Source organism: Delphinus delphis, chromosome 12, assembly GCF_949987515.2.
Source record: "Delphinus delphis chromosome 12, mDelDel1.2, whole genome shotgun sequence".
Classification (NCBI taxonomy): domain Eukaryota; kingdom Metazoa; phylum Chordata; class Mammalia; order Artiodactyla; family Delphinidae; genus Delphinus; species Delphinus delphis.
This window is the reverse complement of record NC_082694.2, coordinates 43571785-43594477: the sequence shown is the minus strand read 5'-3', so window position 1 is coordinate 43594477 and position 22693 is coordinate 43571785. Positions and strand designations below refer to the sequence as shown.

At 38.1% G+C, this 22693-nt stretch overlaps 1 protein-coding gene and 1 long non-coding RNA gene across 10 annotated transcripts in view; one reads left to right on the top strand and one right to left on the bottom strand.

Moving 5' to 3' along the window:
- Window positions 1-22693, top strand: part of LOC132434894 (uncharacterized) — a 427467-nt gene that overhangs the window by 178015 nt on the left and 226759 nt on the right. For all 4 annotated transcript variants that reach the window (XR_011246683.1, XR_009521451.2, XR_009521450.2 and 1 more), the window contains exon 4: window positions 15371-15547. This is a non-coding gene — a long non-coding RNA (uncharacterized lncRNA). The remainder of the gene's footprint in view (window positions 1-15370; window positions 15548-22693) is intronic.
- EFEMP1 (EGF containing fibulin extracellular matrix protein 1) overlaps window positions 1-22693 on the bottom strand; it is a 68991-nt gene that overhangs the window by 20195 nt on the left and 26103 nt on the right. The window lies entirely within an intron of this gene.

The window sequence follows — 22693 nt, the reverse complement described above, 5'->3', positions numbered from 1 at the left end:
TAGTTGTAGCACGTGGGCTTAGTTGCCCTGCGGCATGTGAGATCTTAGCTCCCTGACCAGGGATCGAACCCGTGTCCCCTGCATTGGAAGGTGAATTCTTTACCACTGGAACACCAGGGATGTCCCTGACTGGTAGTATTTTAAATACACTTTCTACTTACTTGGATTCACTTTTAGTTTTAATTTTTGCAGATGGGAAACCTCCCTGAAATTCAATAAAACACAGTTGCATGAAATCCCCTTCAAGAAATTATTCCAAAGGAGTTGAATGGATGCTTCATCTTATACCTTGAGCTGGATCTGCTAGTAAATGAACAGACTACATTTTCATTTATGGCTTTTCCAATTCGAGTTTAGAATATTTATCCTCTTTGCTCTTAGCAGGTTATCTAATGCTGAAGGTTGTGTAGATAGACTGGATTTCTTTGAACTATCTTCAATTATGCCATCAATTTATTGATTTATTTAAATAACACGGTTTTATTAATTTGAAAGTTGTAATTTGAGATGCTGTTTATTCACACATCTATACAAAATCATGTAAGAACTGTTTTACATTGTTAAACTCTTTTATGCTTATCTTTTCTACTTGTATGCATTTCTATGTCTTAAATATCATGTGATAAGAAAATCACTAAAATATACTCCTATGTTAGAAACTCAAAGCAGAATATCCATCTCTGTGCAGATGCACCAGAAGACCTGTCTCCCCCAGGTATGTTTATGAAAGTCCTCCGTGGTGGGAATACCTGTATTAGCAAAAGCAATTCTTTATTCATAATGGAAACTACTCACATCAGCTATGGTTTTCCTGATAATCTAGGAAACAGTAGTTTGGGGAGAGGAGTTTTTGTTTTGTTTTTAAACTATCTGTAAGTTATCCTTGACAGTTAAGCTCACTAGGTTCTTTAGGCAGACAGTTAACACATTCCCTGGGCCCTGAACCCAAGCTCTTTGAGGACAGGGACTATGTATTACTTTTTTCTGTATTCCTAGCACCTTGCAGACTACAAGAAACAGGGTGGGTTTTCGAAACATATTTGTTCAATAAATGGATGAATGAACCAAGATTGTTTGCTAAGAACTGATGCCTAGAGTTTAAAGAAAGTAGGATCAGTGTTTTATCTCATGGAACTAAACATTTACAAGGCTGAGTAACAGGCAAGACGTAAGAAACACAGCAAGATGTCAGTAAATGGAAATGGCTGTAAAGCAATGGAGTGGAGAAGTGCAAAGCTAGGAAGACAGCAGCATCAGTGGTGGAAGGCTGGCCTGAGGAGGTGAATTTTGAGCTGCATTTTGAAGAAGGTAAGGTACATGGATTGGCAGAAATAGGAGGCTATTTCTAGGCAGAAGGGAGATCACATTAGAAAACGCTGATAAGACAAAAGCAGTTTGCATGAGAAGAATGGCAGATAGCTGGAATCAGCACGGCTGGAGGTGCTGTGTATGAGGAGTCTGGTGCAGTGCCTGGTTGAAGGTGCTCATAAAATGGTAGCTCAAGTCATGAGCAAAATTCAAGGCCTTATAGGTGCAATTAGAGTTTGGATTGCACACCACAGGAAGCAGCTCTGAACTATGTAGACATAGCCTAATGGAAACATTACCAAAGTACAAAATAATAGAATGTGCTTCCTAAAATATCACAACACGTAAATCAACTCACATTTCATCATTCTAATGCATTAAGAATAGCTAATGGCAATATTTGGTGATTTCCTCATTTTTCAGAAATGTGCCCACACTCTCCCTTCTAGTGATTTATACTATTGTAGGTCCCTCTCTTGCTGACTTTGGCATCCTCATTGCGTTAAATAATCCAGCTGATCTTCGCTCAGCTCTCACTGCTAGCCCCTTTATCACAATGATCCCCAGTCTATGGAACTGCATGTTTGGTTTTCTCTCAAAGTTAATGGAGGCAACTGTGTCCACATCTCTGTCGTGTCCACTAAGTCCCTGCTTAGGCCCACATTCTCTATGTGTTTGGCTCCTGCCCTTCAGTCTGACTCATATTTCCCAAACCCCTGACTCATGCTGCTTTCTCTCTCTTATGCAACATTTTAATCTCTGCTATGTTCTTTCCATAATTTGATAACTTACCACGACATGGAGTCACTTCACTGTGTTTTCCTGGGCAAAGACTTTGTGTACCTTAAATGCTTTAGATTACCACTTAAACTTTTCTAATTTGTGCTGCTTTACATTTAGGGAATAATTCAGAACTACTTTGGAATAAGCCACCATTGACCAGATGGTGTGTTTGATGATAATGTACTGAAATAGGAATATTATTCCTGAAATAGGAATAATAAAAATAAAAATAATTATTTTTATTCTGTCACTGCCTCTGTGATCTAGGGCCATGGCATCAATTCTTTTTCTCTCTGTTTCTCCACCTGTAAAATAGACTGTCTTCGTTAATGATAATGCACAGATTTCAAAAAGTTCAGAATTTTCAAAATAAATCTTTTTGTTTCCAGACCGTAAATTCTTAGAGTAAAATAACCATATCTTGACTAGTTCTGAGTTGGACACTGTGCATGCTTTGTAAATATTATTTGATGGTAAAGAAAAGGTAGTGGTTAAGTTCAAGTTGCTGCTATTTCTTGATCTGTGTGGGTCTAAAATGTTATTTTGTGTCTTCCCCAACCATACTAATTTAATCTCATAAATGGAGTAAAATAGGAAAAAAAAGGTCAAGATTCATGTTTGCTATAAGGATGAGCTACTTTACTCCTGGTTGCTTTCTTTCTTTCTTTCTTTTTTTCTTCCTCTCTCTCTCCCTTCCTTTCTTCCTCCCTCCCTTCCTCTTTCTTTCTTCTTTCCTTCCTTTCTTTCCTTTCCTTCCTTCCTTCCTTCCTTCCTTCCTTCCTTCCTTCCTTCCTTCCTTCCTTCCCTCCCTCCCTCCCCCTCCCTCCTTCCTTCCTTCCTGCCTGCCTGCCTGCCTGCCTTCTTTCCCTCTCTCTCTTCCTTTCTTCCTTTCTCTAGTGACAGTTCAATAAATTAGTTCCCAGCAAAGTACTCTTTCTACTTCATCTATGAAACTTTTTGAATAAAAGGGACTCACTGGGTGAAGATCTTACAGTTATTTTGGATATTAATCTTATTTTTCAGTATAATCCTGGAAGGTAGCAACTATTTCAACAAGTGCTGAGGCATTGCTATTTTATCGCTGCCTCATCCATTAATGGCTATTAATAATGATAACCTGAGTAATCAAGACATTAAATTATGTTGATTGAAATCTGATTAAGGAGAAGGTGTGTAATATTTTATATAATTTCACATACAAATTTGTTAAAATTCTAAAATTAACTGGCATAAAAATAGGCAAATATTTAACAGTATTTAAACATCTATTATTTGATTAGGAAATTAGATCTACAGGCCTCTGATTTAATCCTAGTAACAACCCTGTGGAATAATGGTTTCATTATCCACAATTTTTGGGTGAGGCAGGAGTTGCCACTGAAATGTAGGTTGATGAGTGACCTGCCCAAGGTCACACAGAGCAGAGATTCAAACTTAAGATTTCTATTTTGCTTCTGCAATTTAGGTTTCCAGAAAGGCTTATTTCTTAAGAGTTCGGGATAGCAGGAGTTTCATTGTAGTCATATATGTATATAAATTTCTTATATATATATTATATAAATACGTAATTTTTCTCAAATTTAAAGAGAAGATTGTTAATCTTTAGGGCGTTGGTTCCTCCCTTGCATCTTTCTTCTACATTAGAATAACTTTCATAGCTCTCCAAATCTTTTGTTTCCCTCCTCAATCCTTAGCCAATTATCAACAATTTTTGTCAAAATTTTCTATTTCCCTTGCTGCTTCTTTCATAGTACTGGAATCAGATTTATCTGGGCAAAATGCCCAGTTCTAGTTAGCTTTTCACCCTTCTGAAATTATCAGCTAGAATTCACCCAAGCTAAGCAGTTCTAGAGGAGAAAGTAAATACTGATATTAAGTAACAAAAGAGGACTGACTTCGTTGATGGCCAGCAGTAGATTTATAGTTCTAAATTCTTATCTGTTCTGGCCAAACAGATTGTTAATAGTTTGGTGTGCTTTAAATGATAAACAAAAATATCACCCAAATCAACAAATATCAGCCTCCCTGATAGTTAATTTCTTTGTTTTAGAGAGTGGTGAATCAAGTGTTCTGGAAGTCCTTGACATTGCACTGTGTTCTAACAGAACCTTGAAATATGCTGTTCCCGTATGGAAAAATCGTGCTACATGTACTTGCAGTTGCTTCACCAGCAGTGATGATGGATTTGCACTGCACATCGACCCTCTCTCACCTAGTCTCCTCTGTGGCTAGTGGTGTTCGTTTGCAAGATGATTGGATGAGGTTAGACATACAGTTCATGTCTAACCTCGTGAATTCATATTAAATGTTCATGAATGTGGGGGAGAAAACCAACTGGTGAACATGAACGATCAACTCGTGACTCCTCTGTACTACACACAAACCAAATGGACCAATCATAGGCTAAAACAGAGAAAAGCAAGGACACAAAGACCTTAATCCTCATTCTTCCCCTCTTTTTGCACACTGGCAAAGTGAAGCTTATTGCTTTCAGAATCTTAAGGGAAAGACATTTTCTACTGATAAATGATTGTTAATTGTCAGGAGTGTTCTCTGGCATCTCTGAGAATATGTCATACCCAGGTAAACTCCCTTCTTTCTTCTTAAACTTAATTATCCATTAAAAAATGCTTGGGAAAGGATGACCCTGGTATTTGGAATGATATTACGATCAATCATCAATCTACAACCTTGTGGAGGTAAAACTGTGTTTTGAAATAAGCAGCACCATTAGTCTTTGCTCTAGGATGGCTGAGTACCAGGAATTAAAGACTGTATGCAAGTTCAAGCCCATCCCATACAAGCTGGCCATCTACTTCAAACTGGGTGGCCTTCAGAGGAATTATGATCCCATCTTATTAGGGGATGCCTCTGCGTTGATATTTCAATTGTGTTTTCCTGGTGCTCCACTGCTTCACCATGCCCCTCCCACCTCCCTCCTATCCCCAGCTCCAGATCAAACCCCTGGAGACTGATGAACTGGATGGAGACTGAGAACATTCAACTGAGTCCTCCATGCCCTCCGTGAGCACTGTGGCTTGATTCCTGGTCCCCCTCCTTGAGGCCTTACAGTCAGATCAGTCAGTCTCTCTAGCTCAAAGCACACACATTCCTGGCTTACTCCATCAGGCCAATCATCACTTGAGGTCACATAAGCCCCTGGCCGTGGCAATGCCAATTATAACAAGCATGGCCTGGTGACCTCCTAATTGTATGAGACCAATTAACATTATACTTGTTGTTCATTCAACAATAAACAGCTTTTGTGACCATTAAATTGAGGCATACTACTAAATTTGCTGAGTATAACTTGGCAATACTTCTCCAAATCATTAACTGCCTAAGACTTTGAAAATAAAGTGTATCTTTGTGCCTCTTGCCTTCAGAGAATGTTACATTCTTGTGTGTATTTTCCTGCCCATTTCATTACATCGTACTTATGAGGTTTCTGCACAATGTTTCCCCATATGCCTCAGGGCCCTTATATTTTTCTGAATTCCAAATGGATAGTAGTATGAAGGGAGTGAGGGGTGTGACTCATCAAATTTGTACTAAATTCCTTTTTCTTGTCTCTTTCTGATTCAAAATTCCAGCAAAATGAAAAGCAATGAAAGGATAAATATGTGGGTAAATCTTAATGAACACCAATTATATAAAACAAAAATAGTAAGGTGTTTTGTGATTTATAAAAAATTAGAATTAAAATACATGGGAATAAAGCACATGGGTTGGCAGGAAGGTAAATGGAGTTTAAGTTTTTTAAGGTCCTTCTATAGTCTGGGAAGAGGTAAAACTACCAATTTATTTTGAACTTTGATAAGTCAAGGGTACATGTTAAAGTATTCCCTAGGGAAACACTAAAAGAACAGCAAAGAGTATAAAACTGCAAATCTAATACAGGGGAGAATGGAATAATACAAAACAGTACATCATTTTAGACAGAAAGCAAGAAAGGAAAGAAAAAGAAACTAAAATGTGCAGAATGAAAAAAAAAGGCAGAGAGTAAAGTGGTAGTTTAAACCTAAACATATCAATAGTTACCTTAAAGGTAAGTGAATTAAATGCTCTTATAAAAACTGAAAATTCTCAGGTTGATTACGAAATCAAAACCCAAATACGTTGCTTCAAGAGAAATGATTTAAATATAAGGACACAGGTAGATTAAAGAAAAAAGATGGAAAATATGCTATGCAAACACTAACCAAAAGAAAGTTGGCTTTGCAATATCAAAGTTGACTTTAAGGGAAAAAAGATTACAGAATAAAATGTAGTACTGTGTAATGATAAAGGTTTAGTTTACCAGGAAAATGTAGAAATTCTAAATTTAACTTCATTTAATCACATAGCCTCAATATAGATAGAGCAAAAATGGATAAAACTAAAGGGAAAAATGAATAAACACAGTAAGAGATTTTAACATATCTCTCCCAGTAACTAAAAGAATAAACCTACATTTTCAGAAATGAATAGAAAATATGAATAACATGATTAAAAACTTTGAACTTACATACACAGAACACTGTACAGAACACATAACCTTTTCAAGTATTGAGGAAATATTAAAATAAAATGACTATATTCTGGTCTTAAGACAAGTCTAAATAAACTTCAAAAATTGCAATATACAGATTTTGTTCTCTAACTACAATGCAAATAAGATAGAAACAGCAACAACAATGACAAAACTAAAAAATCCCTCTCTTTTGGAAAAGAAGAAATACACTTCAAAAGAACTCATGATTTAAAGAAGATAACAAAATTGAAATTTAGGACTATTTCAAACTGAATTAAAATGAAAAATGTTACGTATCAAAACCTGTGGGGAAAAAGGCCAACCCTTAAGAAGGCCTATAGTCCCTCCTCTCCTTACATCATCCTATCTTTCCCCCCACCCCCCTGACTGTACTCAACTTACAAGATGAGATTTGTATCTGAGCTAGTCTGTTGTGAGAGTGGATTTGAGGATTTTGAAAGACTGTTTAGAGAAGGAGGAAAAGATCTTGACCATGTCTTTCCAAAGAGCAGAACTAGAATAAGCAGGTAAAAAGAAAGGCAGATTTTAGTTCAGTGAAAGAAAAAAATGTTGTGGTCATTGGACATTTTAATATATTAGGAGATAATGAGGTTCCTATCACTGGAAATATGCAAACGGTGCAATGTGAATCCCAGTAGTGTGTGTGGGGGGAGATTTGACCAGTTACCTGTGTTTAAAGATGGTGCTAAAGCACTGCATGCAAATATGGCAGAATGTTAACAGTTTCTGAATCTGTGTCATACCTTCAACTTCAAGTTTGAAAACTTGATTAAAAAACATTGAAAAATAGATGCTGCATCCACCCCAATATAGAAAGTTGTGAAGATTCAACAAGATTGAATATCTATACTTTCTCTCTTTGACATATGGTGTACATACATATATCTTTGTATATATACAATATGTATTGTGATGCTTACTTTTATAATTTTTCCTCTAACATATGAAAAACTCACTCTGTGATAAAGCATAGCAAGGAAAGATCTCATCCTAAGTGGTTATTTATTCTCTCTCTCTTCCTTGAGCAAGGAGGTAGTTAAGAAATCCTAGACTTATTATTCCTTGTAAGTATTAAGAATTTTTCAGGAAGGGGGACTCTGCAGGCTTCATCATATTAAGACATAAGATTATTTGGTGTTCAAAATGTTAAATGCAAGCAACTATCAGCTTGTGCCCAAGTGTTTCATATGCCATTAAACCAAGTGAGATTTGACTTTTTGGTTTTGTTCCAAACTGATACTATAGTTACTATTTCCCTCAAATTATTCATGAATTATCATGCATACTTGAATTTAATTTGCTGATAAATTGTGTTTGATGTACATAGGCTGTGGGATATCTCCCAGCCCCTGTGTTAAAACACTTGCAGTGATGTGAAGAAATAGCATTCAAATAACTCCTGAGTATTAGTTTGAGGAGTACCTAAAGGCAATAGGGGACAAAAGAAAATACTGTTTCCTAAAACTATGACCTGGTGAGTTTTGATGCTAAAGAATTCTCAAGCTAGCATATAAAATAGTCTTTGGACTTTTAAATGAGTTTGGGGCATTTTACCTTACAGTTCTTAGAAAAAAAAATACATTTGGACTGTATATTCTCTGAAATGTCTTTCAGTTTAAAAAATCTGAAATTAAAGCTCACTTTGCTGAAATCCTGAACACTTGTGAAAAGGATTGATTTTCCAGCTCTTATCTCTTCTGCCCTCTCTAACACAAAATGTTGGAACCTGGGAAACCTGAAAAACATGCTCTTGCTTCTTGGGGGCCATGACCGTTTCTTCTTCCCTTCTTTTTCATTTTTCAGCAGTAACTTCTCCCTCCTCCTAATCTGTAGAATCAAAGGAGGGTTTAAAATGGACTCATCTTTCTGGACAGGATTGAATGGCTCTGTTAGCAGAGTGGGATGAATAGAAAGTTTTCTTCAATGTTTTGGTGCAGTACTGTGTGCCTGTAAAGTTACATACTTGCCCGGAATTTAGACTAGCTTAATGCTTGTTTGGCAACATAAACTCTGAAAAAAATCGTGTGGGGAAACATGCCCCATACATGGTTTCTGTCTGTAGAGTACAAAGGGAGATGGACGTGTGCCAGTTATGTAGTTGATGTGTTAAAGGTAGATGCCAAACTAAGGCAGTCTTTGAGAGAGTTTCTTGGCATGAATAAACATATTAAAAAAAAGTCTATGTTCTTAGATCTGTTATATATACTTAAAATGATTACTGCATGGAGCACATCCGTAGAGTCCATCATATTCCAAGTTTTCATTTTAGAAGAAAGTGGAAAAATTGAGCAATTCATATTGTTAATTTTAAAATTAGCCTAGAATTATTTCTCCCTAGAAATGTAATAATTTGTTTGTGGAAACCTTTAAATGAAAACCTTTGGCTTCAGGCACATATGTGGTCAATATGGATGACTGTGAAGCTGCCAGGTAGATGTAAGGAGGTCCTGTCAGTGACCTTCAACTACAGGTCTCTTTCCATGGCTTTCAGAATTAGAACAACCATACTATTTTCTCACTGCATAGTATTTTTAAGTTCTAAATTATTTTATTTGAGGTTGTTTTCTTCTTTAGTTGCTTGTGCTAGCCTTTTTTCTAGCCTTATTATACCAAGAGTTTATTATACCAAGAATTAGAGTTTACAGGAAGACTTGGCCTTTTTAGAAAGTCTGAGAACCACAGAATAAATTTTTTTCTTATACAACTCCCTGACAGAAAGATATGAAATATGATTGAGACAGAAGAGTGGGTAAGATCATGAGTTTTAGAGTCAAATAAGTCTCAGTTCAAACCCAAGCAACACCGTGTTTTTGGTATGTGTCGGGAGAAAGTCACTTAACCTTTCCAAGTCTCACTGCCATGTCTGTCAAGTAGGGATAATATGCATTTCTTAATATTCTTGTGAGGACTAACTGAAGTAATACACACCCCAAATGGTACCTGGTTGACACTAGGGCTCAATAAATTGTATTTAACAAAACTGTGAATTTGCTATATGTAAGGGTGGTACTTCTGTTATAGACAAGTGGAAGGAAGCAAGAAAACTGCAGAAAGGCAGGGCTTTTTAATATAGTTTTCGATGTCCTTGCATGTAATTACACATCCTATCTTGGTTTCTTTGCTCAGTGTCGTATTTTGAGTGTGACAGTGAAATCCAATCATGAGGAACAACCATAGCATCAAGTGACTTCCCTTGCTTTTGCGTATTCCAGATGAATGGATGCAAGAACAGGCAAAATCAGCCTTTCTTTCTTAAAGTTATTTCTCATTAGGGAAATTGCAAACATTCACACAAATGTGATCTGGCAAAACAAAAAGAATCTAGAATCTTTTGCATTTTATAATATTTTGTGATATGAAAGGACAGTTGGTGGCAATAGGACCCAGACACAGAAATGGAATGTTAATGCTTATGAAGACTACTTAGCAAACATAGCTTTAACTAGAGCTCTAATTAGAACTTAAGTGTAACTCTGAGAACTTTTGTGTGAACAAGTTCTAGCTATGAAAAAGCTGTGAAAGTGTAAAATTCAGAAGCAATTTTTATTTATTATATTGACTATGTCAAGGATATTATGGTCATCATCTTTCAAGACAGTGATGAAATTATAAATCAGAACTAGAGAACAGATGGGGAATATTTTCAAACGTAGTGGGAAAAACTGCATGTAAATGAGTCAAATGAGCAGGTCTGAGGAGTCTCCGCTAAACATAATAGTGATCTATATCATTTGTAGTTGGTGAAGCACCCATTCAATCATATCACACAGGAGGATTTGATCTGGAGCCAATTCTTGTTTGTTAAAAGCTATGCTAGTAGGGGCTTCCCTGGTGCGCAGTGGTTGAGAGTCCGCCTGCTGATGCAGGGGACACGGGTTCATGCCCCGGTCCGGGAAGATCCCACATGCCTGTGAGCCATGGCCGCTGAGCCTGCGCGGCCGGAGCCTGTGCTTCACAACGGGAGAGGCCACAACGGTGAGAGGCCCCGCGTACCGCAAAAAAAAAAAAAAGAAAAAAAGCTATGCTAGTAATATAGTAAAAACTCATGGCATATTAGAAAAATTTTCTTTGGAAAATTAATTTTGGTTTCTTTGGAAACCAAATGACCTCCAAATGCTTTTATTATGGCCTTACAAAAATTATATATGTATATATGATAGATTCTTATTCCCATATTAAAGGTAAAACAGAGAAAATTAATAGGAAAAATTAAAGAATTTAAAGCTTGAGGAAAAACACTATGCTTACGGTGGCAGTGTGACAAATTAGCAGGTGACAAGGCTGACTTCCTTCTCTGTTGTCTTATTATCCCACCTTTTTCCATCCTGCATTTCTGATTCCTTCTTCCTATTTCAGTATTTGCTTTTGCATTTGCCCTTTCTCAAGTTCACCTCAATTGGGCAGACCATTCTTTTACCTTGAGAATTCTGACTGCTGCCACATCCAAGGTAGGGTGAGGACCATCTCCTACTGGTGTGCAGGCCTTGGGCACTGCTGCTTCAGCAATGGTTTGTGAGTGCTGTTTCCCTAGCCCAGTGCTATGACTCTCCAGTGCACCCCTCAGGAGCTCAGCAGGCTGTCCCCACCGTCTTCATCTCCTCAGGGAGGTGGGCTGCTATACAGGCCCCCAGAACCCCAACACCAGCCACCTAATCCTGTGACTACTCACATAGATGTCAGTAAAAGGCAGAAGGTCCTGTATAATTGGATGAACCTCACTGCAATGTAACAGGTAGTTTCATCTAAACACTAGTCCTTTCATCAGTGCCATCTTTTATGGCCCTCCATATCAGCCAGGCAATATACTGCCATGTGCAAACATATGTTGCCACTTGTCTGCCTTTGACCGTAATCTTCCCTCCAACACTTCTACCTTAACAGGATAGATTCCCCTTCTAGGTCCAGCTCACGTCCACCTTCTTTAAGTTTCTTTTCCCGGGTTCCTTTGGCCAATGTAAGATAACTGCAGAAAGCAGCTTGTCCAACTGACCTCTGGGACTGCTCTATCTACAGATTATCCTTGCTAAGGAAGAGGAAGAGCAGCATACTTGCTATCTGTGGAAAATCCACTGCCTTGGAGAGATCTTGGACAGCTATCCCCCCACCCCTCTTCTCCTTAACTAGACTCACCTTAAGGATGAAGGGGTGCCTCTGGCACTCTGTGTGGCTTAGGGTCCTAAACAAGTTTTTCTCCGATCACTGAATTCTGGCGTTCTCCACTAGGAAACCAGCAGCTGAATATCCCTAGGCACACATCAGTGGCCTATATAATTTTATAGCCTCAATTTGTTAAAGGTACCAGTTGAGCTCTCCATTAGATTTGATGTGTAAATTCTAGCACTATTATATTATAAAGTGGCAAAACACTTAAGATAAATAACACTCAATGCTTCCATAGTATTTCTACAATTATATTCTACAATTATATTATATAATATAATAATATATATTATATTTCTACAATACAATATAATGGGGGATGCTATGCCAAATAAGGGAAATGTGTAGAACCTCTCGTAGCTTCTGCAAAGGCTGAGTTACAATTTTATTTTCAAACTAGTTTTCCAGTAAGTTTTAGTACAAATTTTAAGATGGAACAAATCTCAAGTAGTAAAAATGCTTTAAGAGTATACAGTTATATTCTGTGTGGATAAAATCGTAATGGCCTGGAACAATGACTACATGCCGAGTGGAATTTTAAGGCTAGTTTTGACTTTATAGAAGCTTTTCCTTGAGCTAAGGTATTTTCCCCACTGTGTTATGTTTGATAAAGATTTAAACTTACAAACAGAACTGTACTATTTTTATAATGAAATTCATACTTAATTTGCCTTTGTAGCACTGGTATAAATGAAGAATAAAACCAGTCCTAATTAACTACAATAAAATTATCTTATTGGGTTAACAAATTTAGAACTCAGAAATAAGTTTTAAAAGCGAATGATGTGTTTACCTCTTCTGTAAGCAAAGCTGATTATGCCACTTCCCACTATCTTCAGGATGATATCCAAACTTTTTAACATGACATGCAAGGCCCTTCATTATTTGACTTTAACCTGTCATCTTGTATTGCTCACTGAATTGTACAGAACACTTGTTTCTTCTGTATTCTACTTAACGACCTTAGCAAATACTGTTCCCTCTGCCTAGAACACTCTTTCTCTTTCCCTCCTTTCCTTCCCCCAGTTCATTAAGGGCTAATTCCCACAACTTCCCAAGACTGACGCCTGGTAGTACCTTCTCTGGGAAGTTTCTGAAACGGGACTCAAAATTTCACATTGCTGTTACTGTCTACTTGCTCAGACTGTGAGCGCTTTGTGGGCAGGCACCATAAGCTTTCATCTTTGTATTCTCAACACCTACTGTGCTTTGCACACAGTAGTTACTCTACTCAGGCTTGTTGAATAATCTCACACTTTGAAATTATGTTTAGGGATCCAGCTACAGGATACCTCTGTGGTCTTGTGCTATCTCCCGAACTGTAAGTAACAGAGCAATTGTTAAAATATTTCCCCCCCATCTTATTATTCCCAAATCCAACATAAAATTAAAAAGCAAACCTAGACAACTAACACATCATCTCCAGCAGACCCCACTCTTGAGAAGAAAAGTATAGACCTGACTATTGTTTATGAAGTGTTCCAGAATGGACACTTAAATAGATCAATAAATGAACAAACCAGGTGTTTTGCCTTTGCAAAATTCTTGCTCTGGGTAGGTCTTCAAAAAAACAAAAGCAAAGACGAAACAAAACAATGTCCCCACCCCCCCCAAACCAAAGAGTATCAAGACTTAGTGAAGTGATCTCTAAGTCTAGTTAAAATTCCTTTGGATTATTCCATAGGCTAAAATATATATTCTTATATTCTTAAGTTCTTGCTTTATTAGCTTAGCAGTCTAGCCTCACCCCCACTCCAAAACTGCTGTTCCTCTTTTTGTATTCCATTCAAATTCTTATTTTTAAACAAAGATAATTTTTAACTGGAAAATGCATCTCCCCTAGACATATCAGGAGAACTTGTTGCTCTCCTCTATTTATAAACAGATTACTCCCTTAGTTCATGCTTATTTGCAAAATGGATGGTAGGAGACTCACAGGGGAGAGTGGGCCTATGGATAATTGCCTCTTGCCATAATTTTCTGTAATTGCAAAACCTTATTTTAACTAAGGCATGAGTCTGCTTAGGTTGTATTCATTGCATATTGCAGTGTCACAGACTTAAACATGTTAAGATCGGAGAAACTCTTAAAGGTCTATGTTTAGACACAGTTTGTGGTTAGAGACTTGCTCCAAATTCCTTCGGTCATACATTATGACTAACGAACGTTCTACTGTTTAATGGATGTGGGCACGAAGCAGAAAGGATGATTGTCCAGAAGATCATTTAAGGGCTTACTTAGCTCCTAACTGGTTATTTCACTGGGTGCAGAAGATGAAGTTACACCAAAATGTTATTAATTTACAAGTTTGATGTTTACCTTTGTAATACCTATGAATAAATGTATTGCTAAACAATATCATAAACTGTTGACCCTACTTGGAGTGGAACTTGTTTAGAATCATCATTTGACTCAGGAGAAGCACTTACATACAAAAATAATGAATGTGTCTGTTAGAAATAGTTTTAAACAAATTATTAAATTATTATTATGATTCTGAAAATAGTCCTTATGGATTCAACTACCTTTTTATACCTCTTATTAGCATCGTTACTATATGTACTAACTTGAAAGTTAGTACCATTCTTTCTTGAGAAACTTACTCAATTTTCAGTCAGTCAGACTGACATATGCCCTCTCTGTCCCAGTCCCCCACCCAAGTCCTATTAGGGTGATTTAATACATTTAACAATATGTGTATGCTTATTTTTCCTCCTTATCCTACAACTATCTGGAGGTAGCATTTTTATTAGGTCACTCCTTGCTCAAAATCTTTCACTAATTTTGACAGTACTAAATCTAAATGGCTTAACAAGAATTCAGGGTTCTACATAAATTTCCTCCAATGACCTTCCTATCCTGTTTCCTGCTTCCCCTATAGTAGTCCCTCTTTCCCTCACCCCAAACCCATTACTCTGTATACGGGGTGTCCACCCAGCAAAGCCTGCCTTTCTCTTCTCAGGTTTATTAACATCCAGTTCATCCTTCATGACCCATATCACATCTGCTCCCTCCACAAAGCCCTAACTGGCCCTTGGTTGCAGCAACCAATCCCTCCTTTGGACCCCTCCAGTGCTTCTTGGTAACCATAACTACCATTGACTACATGGGGACTGAGGCCCTCAAGGAGGGTTTTGTTGACTTGAATTGTTGAGCTGAATTATTTGTGTTGGTTACTTTTCTTTTCTTTTTTAAATTGACGTATAATTGACATACAACATCATATTAGTTTCAGGCGTACAACCTAACAATTTGATATTTGTGGATATTGTGAAATGATCACCACAATACATCTAGTTAATGTCCATCACCATACATTGTTACAGAATTTTTTTTCTTGTGATGAGAACTTTTAAGGTCTACTCTCTTAGCAGCTTTCAAATATACACTACAGTGTTAACTATAGTTGCCATGCTGTATGTTATATCCCCATGACTTATTTATTTTATAACTGAGAGTTTGTACCTTTGATTCCCTTCACTCATTTTGCCCACCCCCCACCCCCCACCTCTGGCAACCACCAATTTGTTCTCTCTATCTATGTATCTAATTTTTAAAAATCTGACCTTATCTAACCCCTTTCAGATAGACTGAAAAGTCCTTGCAAGAAAGGTGGTGTGGGGAGACCTTCAAGATGGCGGAGGAGTAAGATGTGGAGATCACCTTCCTCCCCACAAATACATCAGAAATACATCTACACGTGGAACAACTCCTACAGAACACCGACTGAACGCTGGCAGAAGAACTCAGACTTCCCAAAAGGCAAGGAACTCCCCACGTACCTAGGCAGGGCAAAAGAAAAAAGTAAAAACAGAGACAAAAGAATAGGGACGGGACCTGCACCAGTGGGAGGGAGCTGTGAAGGAGGGAAAGTTTCCATACACCACGAAGCCCCTTCTCGGGCATACACGGCGGTGGTGGAGCGGGGAGCTTCGGAGCCATGGAGGAGAGCACAGCCACAGGGGTGCGGAGGGCAAAGCGTAGAGATTCCCGCACAGAGGATTGGTGCCGACCAGCACTCACCAGCCCGAGAGGCTTGTCTGCTCACCCGGGGGCGGGCGGGGGCTGAGAGCTGAGGCTCGGGGCTTTGGAGGTCAGATCCCAGGGAAAGGAGTGGGGTTGGCGGTGGGAACAAGCCTGAAGGGGCTAGTGTGCCACAGCTAGCCGGGAGGTAGTCCGGGAAAAGGTCTGGGCTTGCCTAAGAGGCAAGAGACCATTGTTTCGGGGTGCACGAGGAGAAGGGATTCAGAGCACCACCTAAACGAGCTCCAGAGACAGGCGCGAGCCACGGCTATCAGCGCGGACCCCAGAGACGGCCATGAAATGCTAAGGCTGCTGCTGCCACCACCAAGAAGCCTGTGTGCAAGCACAGGTCACTATCCACACTTCCCCTCCCGGGAGCCTGTGCAGCCCGCCACTGCCAGGGTCCCGGGATCCAGGGCCAACTTCCCCGGGAGAACACATGGCGCGCCTCAGGCTATTGCAACGTCACACCGGCCTCTGCCGCTGCAGGCTCGCCCCGTATCCGTACCCCTTCCTCCACCCGGCCTGAGTGAGCCAGAGCCCCCGAATCAGCTGCTCCTTTAATCCTGTCCTGTCTGAGCGAAGAACAGACACCCTCAGGCGACCTACACCCAGAAGCAGGGCCAAATCCAAAGGTAAAACCCAGGAGCTGAGGGAACAAAGAAGAGAAAGGAAATTTTTCCCAGCAGCCTCAGGAGCAGCGGATTAAATCTCCACAATCAACGTGATGTGCCCTTCAACTGTGGAATACCTGAATAGACAATGAATCATCCCAAAATTGGGGTGGTGGACTTGGGAGAAACTGTAGACTTGGGGTTTGCTTGCTGCATCTAAAATTTGTTTCTGGTTTTATGTTTATCTTAGTTTAGTATTTAGAGTTTATTATGATTGGTAGATTTGTTTATTGATTTGGTTGCTCTCTTCCTTTTTTTTTATATATAGACATATATATATATATTTTTCCTTTTTCTCTTTATGTGATTGTGTATGTGTATGCTTCTTTGTGTAACTTTGTCTGTATAGCTTTGCTTTAACCATTTGTCTTAGGGTTCTGTCTGTCCATTTTTATGGACTTTTTTTTTAGTATAATTTTTACTGATTGTTATCATTGGTGGATTTGTTTTTGGTATGGTTGCTCTCTTCTTTCCTTTTTTAATATTTTTAAATTTTTTAAATTTTTAATAAGTTTAAAAATTTATTTTAATAACTTTATTTTGTTTTATTTTATATTTTTTCTTTCTTTTTTTCTCCTTTTTCTTCTGAGCGATGTGGTTGACAGGGTCTTTGGGCTCCAGCCAGGTGTCAGGCCTGTGCCTCTGAGGTGGGAGAGCTGAGTTCAGGACCTTGGTCCACGACAGACCTCCTGGCTCCACATAATATCAAACGGCAAAAGCTCTCCCAGAGACCTCCATTACAACGTTAAGACCCAGCTCCACTCAATGACCAGCAAAGCTACAGTGCTGGACACCCTATGCCAAACAACTGGCAAGACAGGAACACAACACCACCCATTAGCAGAGAGACTGCCTAAAATCATAATAAGATCACAGACACCCCAAAACACACCACTGGATACAGTCCTGCCCACCAGAAAGACAAGACCCAGCCTCATCCAACAGAACACAGGCACCATGCCCCTCCACCAGGAAGCCTACACAATCCACTGAACCAAACTTAGCCACTGGGAGCAGGCACCAAAAACAACGGGAACTATGAACTTGCAGCCTGCAAAAAGGAGACCCCAAACACGGTAAGTTAAGCAAAATGAAAAGACAGTGAAACACACAGCAGATGAAGGAGCAAGTAAAAACCCACCAGACCAAGCAAATGAAGAGGAAATAGGCAGTCTACCTAAAAAAGAATTCAGAGTAATGATAGTAAAGATGATCCAAAATCTTGGAAATAGAATGAAGAAAATACAAGAAACATTTAACAAGGACCAAGAAGAACTAAAGAGCAAACAAACAATGATGAACAGCACAATAAATGAAATTTAAAATTCTCTAGATGGAATCAATAGCAGAATAACTGAGGCAGAAGAACGGATAAGTGATCTGGAAGGTAAAACAGTGGAAATAACTATGGCAGAGTAGAATAAAGAAAAAAGAATGAAAAGAATTGAGGACAGTCTTAGAGACCTCTGGGACAACATTAAATGCACCAACATTTGAATTATAGGGGTCCCAGAAGAAGAAGAGAAAAAGAAAGGGACTGAGCAAATATTTGAAGAGATTATAGTTGAAAACTACCCTAATATGGGAAAGGAAATAGTCAGTGAAATCCCAGAAGTGCAGAAAGTCTCATTCAGGATAAATCCAAGGAGAAACACACTAAGACACATAATAATGAAACTGTCAAAAATTAAATACAAAGAAAAAAATTAAAAGCACCAAGGGAAAAAGAACAAATAACATACAAGTGAATTCCCATAAGGTTAACAGCAGATCTTTCAGAAGAAACTCTGCAAGCCAGAAGGGAGTGGCAGGACACATTTAAAGTGATGAAAGGGAAAAACCTACAACCAAGATTACTCTACCCAGCAAGGATCTCACTCAGATTCAACGGAGAAATTAAAACCTTTACAGACAAGCAAAAGCTAAGAGAATTCAGCACCACCAAACCAGCTTTACAACAAATGCTAAAGGAACTTCTCTAGGCAGGAAATACAAGAGAAAGAAAAGACTTACAATAACAAACCCCAAACAATTAAGAAAATGGTAATAGGAACATACATATTGATAACTACCTTAAAAATAAATGGATTAAATGCTCCAACCAAAAGTCATAGACTGGCTGAATGGATACAAAAACAAGACCCATACATATGCTGTCTACAAGAGACACATTTCAGACCTAGGGACACATACAGACTGAAAATGAGGGGATGGAAAAAGATTCCATGCAAATGGAAATCAAAAGAAAGCTGGAGTAGCAATACTCATATCAGATAAAATAGACTTTAAAACAAAGACTATTATAAGGACAAATAGGACACTACATAATGATCAAGTGAACAATCCAAGAAGATATAACAATTGTAAATATTTATGCACCCAACATAGGAGCACCTCAATACATAAGGCAAATGCTAAGAGCCATAAAAGGGGAAACAGTAACACAATCAGAGTAGGGGACATTAACACCCCACTTTCACCAATGGACAGATCATCCAAAATGAAAATAAGTAAGGAAACACAAGCTTTACATGATACATTAAAGAAGATGGACTTAATTGATATTTATGGGACATTTCATCCAAAAACAACAGAATACACCTTCTTCTCAAGTGTTCATGGAACATTCTCCAGAATAGATCATATCTTGGGTCACAAATCAAACCTTGGTAATTTTAAGAAAATTGAAATTGTATCAAGTATATTTTCTGACTACAACGCTATGAGACTAGATATCAATTACAGGAAAAATGTGTAAAAAATACAAACACATGGAGGCTAAACAATACACTCCTAAATAACCAAGCGATCACTGAAGAAATGAAAGAGGAAATCAAAAAATACCTAGAAACAAATGACAATGAAAACATGATGACTCAAAACCTATGGGATGCAGTAAAAGCAGTTCTAAGACGGAAGTTTATAGCAATAAAATCCTACCTCAAGAAACAAGAAAAATCTCAAATAAACAACCTAACCTGACACCTAAAGCAATTAGAGAAAGAAGAACAAAAAAACCCCAAAGTTAGCAGAAGGAAAGAAATCATAAAGATCAGATCAGAAATAAATGAAAAAGAAATGAAGGAAACAATAGCAAAGATCAGTAAAACTAAAAGCTGGTTCTTTGAGAAGATAAACAAAATTGATAAACCATTAGCCAGACTCATCGAGAAAAAAAGAAGAGTCAAATCAATAGAATAGAAATGAAAAAGGAGAAGTTACAACTGACACTGCAGAAATACAAAGGATCATGAGAGATTACTACAAGCAACTATATGCCAATAAAATGGACAACCTGGGAGAAATGGACAAATTCTTAGAAAAGCACAACCTTCTGAGACTGAACCAGGAAGACATAGAAAGTATAAACAGACCAATCACAAGCACTGAAATTGAGACTGTGATTAAAAATCTTCCAACAAACAAAAGCCCAGGACCAGACGGCTTCACAGGTGAATTCTATCAAACATTTAGAGAAGAGCTAACGCCTATCCTTCTCAAACTTTTCCAAAATATAGCAGAGGGAAGACCACTCCCAAACTCATTCTACGAGACCACCATCACCCTGATACCAAAACCAGACAAAGATGCCACAAAGAAAGAAAACTACAGGCCAATATCACTGATGAATATAGATGCAACAATCCTCATCAAAATACTAGCAAACAGAATCCAAGAGCATATTAAAAGGATCATACACCATGATCAAGTGGGGTTTATCACTGGAATGCAAGGATTCTTCAATATATGCAAATCAATCAATGTGATAAACCATATTAACAAATCAAAGGATAAAAACCATATGATCATCTCAATAGATGCATAAAAAGCTTTCAACAAAATTCAACACCCATTGTTGATAAAAACTCTCCAGAATGTACACGTAGAGGGAACTTACCTCAACATAATAAAGGCCATATATGACAAACCCACAGCCAACATCGTTCTTAATGGTGAAAAACTGAAACCATTTCCTCTAAGATCAGGAACAAGACAAGGTTGTCCACTCTCACCACTATTATTCAACATAGTTTTGGAAGTTTTAGCCACAGCAATCAGAGAAGAAAAAGAAATAAAAGGAATCCAAATCAGAAAAGAAGAAGTAAAACTGTCACTGTTTGCAGATGACATGATACTATACACAGAGAATCCTAAAGATGCTATCAGAAAACTACTAGAGCTAATCAATGAATTTGGTAAAGTAGCAGGACACAAAATTAATGCACAGAAATCGCTTGCATTCCTACACACTAATGATGAAAAACCTGAAAGGGAAATTAAGGAAACACTCCCATTTACCACTGCAACAAAAAGAATAAAATACCTAGGAATAAACCTACCTAGGGAGACAAAAGACCTCTATGCAGAAAACTATAAGACACTGATGAAACAAATTAAAGACGATACAAACAGATGGAGAGATAGACCATGTTCTTGGATAGGAAGAAGAAACATTGTGAGAATGACTATACTATCCAAAGCAATGTACAGATTCAATGCAATCCCTATCAAACTACCAATGGCATTTTTCACTGAACTAGAACAAATAATTTCACAATTTGTATGGAAACACAAAAGACCCTGAATAGCCAAAGCAATCTTGAGAAAGAAGAACGGAGCTGGAGGAATCTGGCTCCCTGACTTCAGAGTATACTACAAAAGGTACAGTAACCAAGACAGTATGGTACTGGCACAAAAACAGAAATATAGATCAATGGAACAGGATAGAAAGCCCAAGATAAACCCACATACATATGGTCACCTTATCTTTGATAAAGGAGGCAAGAGTATACAATGGAGAAAAGACAGCCTCTTCAATAACTGCTGCTGGAAAACTGGACAGCTACAAGTAGACAAATGAAATGAGAACACTCCCTAACACCATACACAAAAATAAACTCAAAATGGATTAAAGACCTACATGTAAGGGCAGACACTATACAACTCTTAGAGGAAAACATAGGCAGAACACTCTATTACATATATCACAGCAAGATCCTTTTTGACCCACCTCCTAGAGAAATGGAAATAAAAACGAAAATAAACAAATGGGACCTAATGAAACTTAAAAGCTCTTGTACAGCAAACGAAACCATAAACAAGATGAAAAGACAATCCTCAGAATGGGAGAAAATATTTGCAAACAAAGCAAGTGACAAAGGATTAATCTCCAAAATTTACAAGCAGCTCACACAGCTCATTATCAAAGAAACAAACAACACAATCCAAAAATGGGCAGAAGACTTAAATAGGCATTTCTCCAAAGAAGATGTACAGATTGCTAACAAACGCATTAAAGGATGCTCAACATCACTAATCATTAGAGAAATGCAAATCAAAACTACAGTGAGGTATCACTTCACACCAGTTAGAATGGCCATCATCAAAAAATCTACAAACAATAAATGCTGGAGAGGGTATGGAGAAAAGTTAACCCTCTTGCACTGTTGGTGGGAATGTAAATTGATACAGCCACTATGGAGAACAGCATGGAGGTTCCTTAAAAAATTAAAAATAGAACTGCCATATGATCCAGCAATCCCACTACTGGGCATATACTCTGAGAAAACCATAATTCAAAAAGAGTCATGTACCACAATGTTCATTGCAGCTCTCTTTAGAATAGCCAGGGCATGGAAGCAACCTAAGAGTTCATTGACAGATGAATGGATACAGAAGATGTGCACATATATAAAATGGAGTATTACTCAGCCATAAAAAGAAACGAAATTGAGTTATTTGTAGTGAGGTGGATGGACCTAGAGTCTGTCACACAGAGTGAAGTAAGTCAGAAAGAGGAAAGCAAATACCGTATGCTAACACATATATATGGAATCTAAAAAAAAAAAAAGGGTTCTGAAGAACCTAGGGGCAGGACAGGAATAAACACGCAGACGTAGAGAATGGACTTGAGGATATGGGGAGGGGGAAGGGTAAGTTGGGACGAAGTGAGAGAGTGGCATTGACATATATACACTACCAAATGTAAGATAGATAGCTAGTGGGAAGCAGCTGCATAGCACAGGGAGATCAGCTTGGTGCTTTGTGACCACCTAGATGGGTGGGATAGGGAGGGAGGGAGGGAGACGCAAGAGGGAGGAGATATGGGAATATATGTATATGTATAGCTGATTCACTTTGTTATAAAGCAGAAACTAATACACCATTGTAAAGCAATAATACTTCAATAAAGATGTTAAAAAAATGGTGG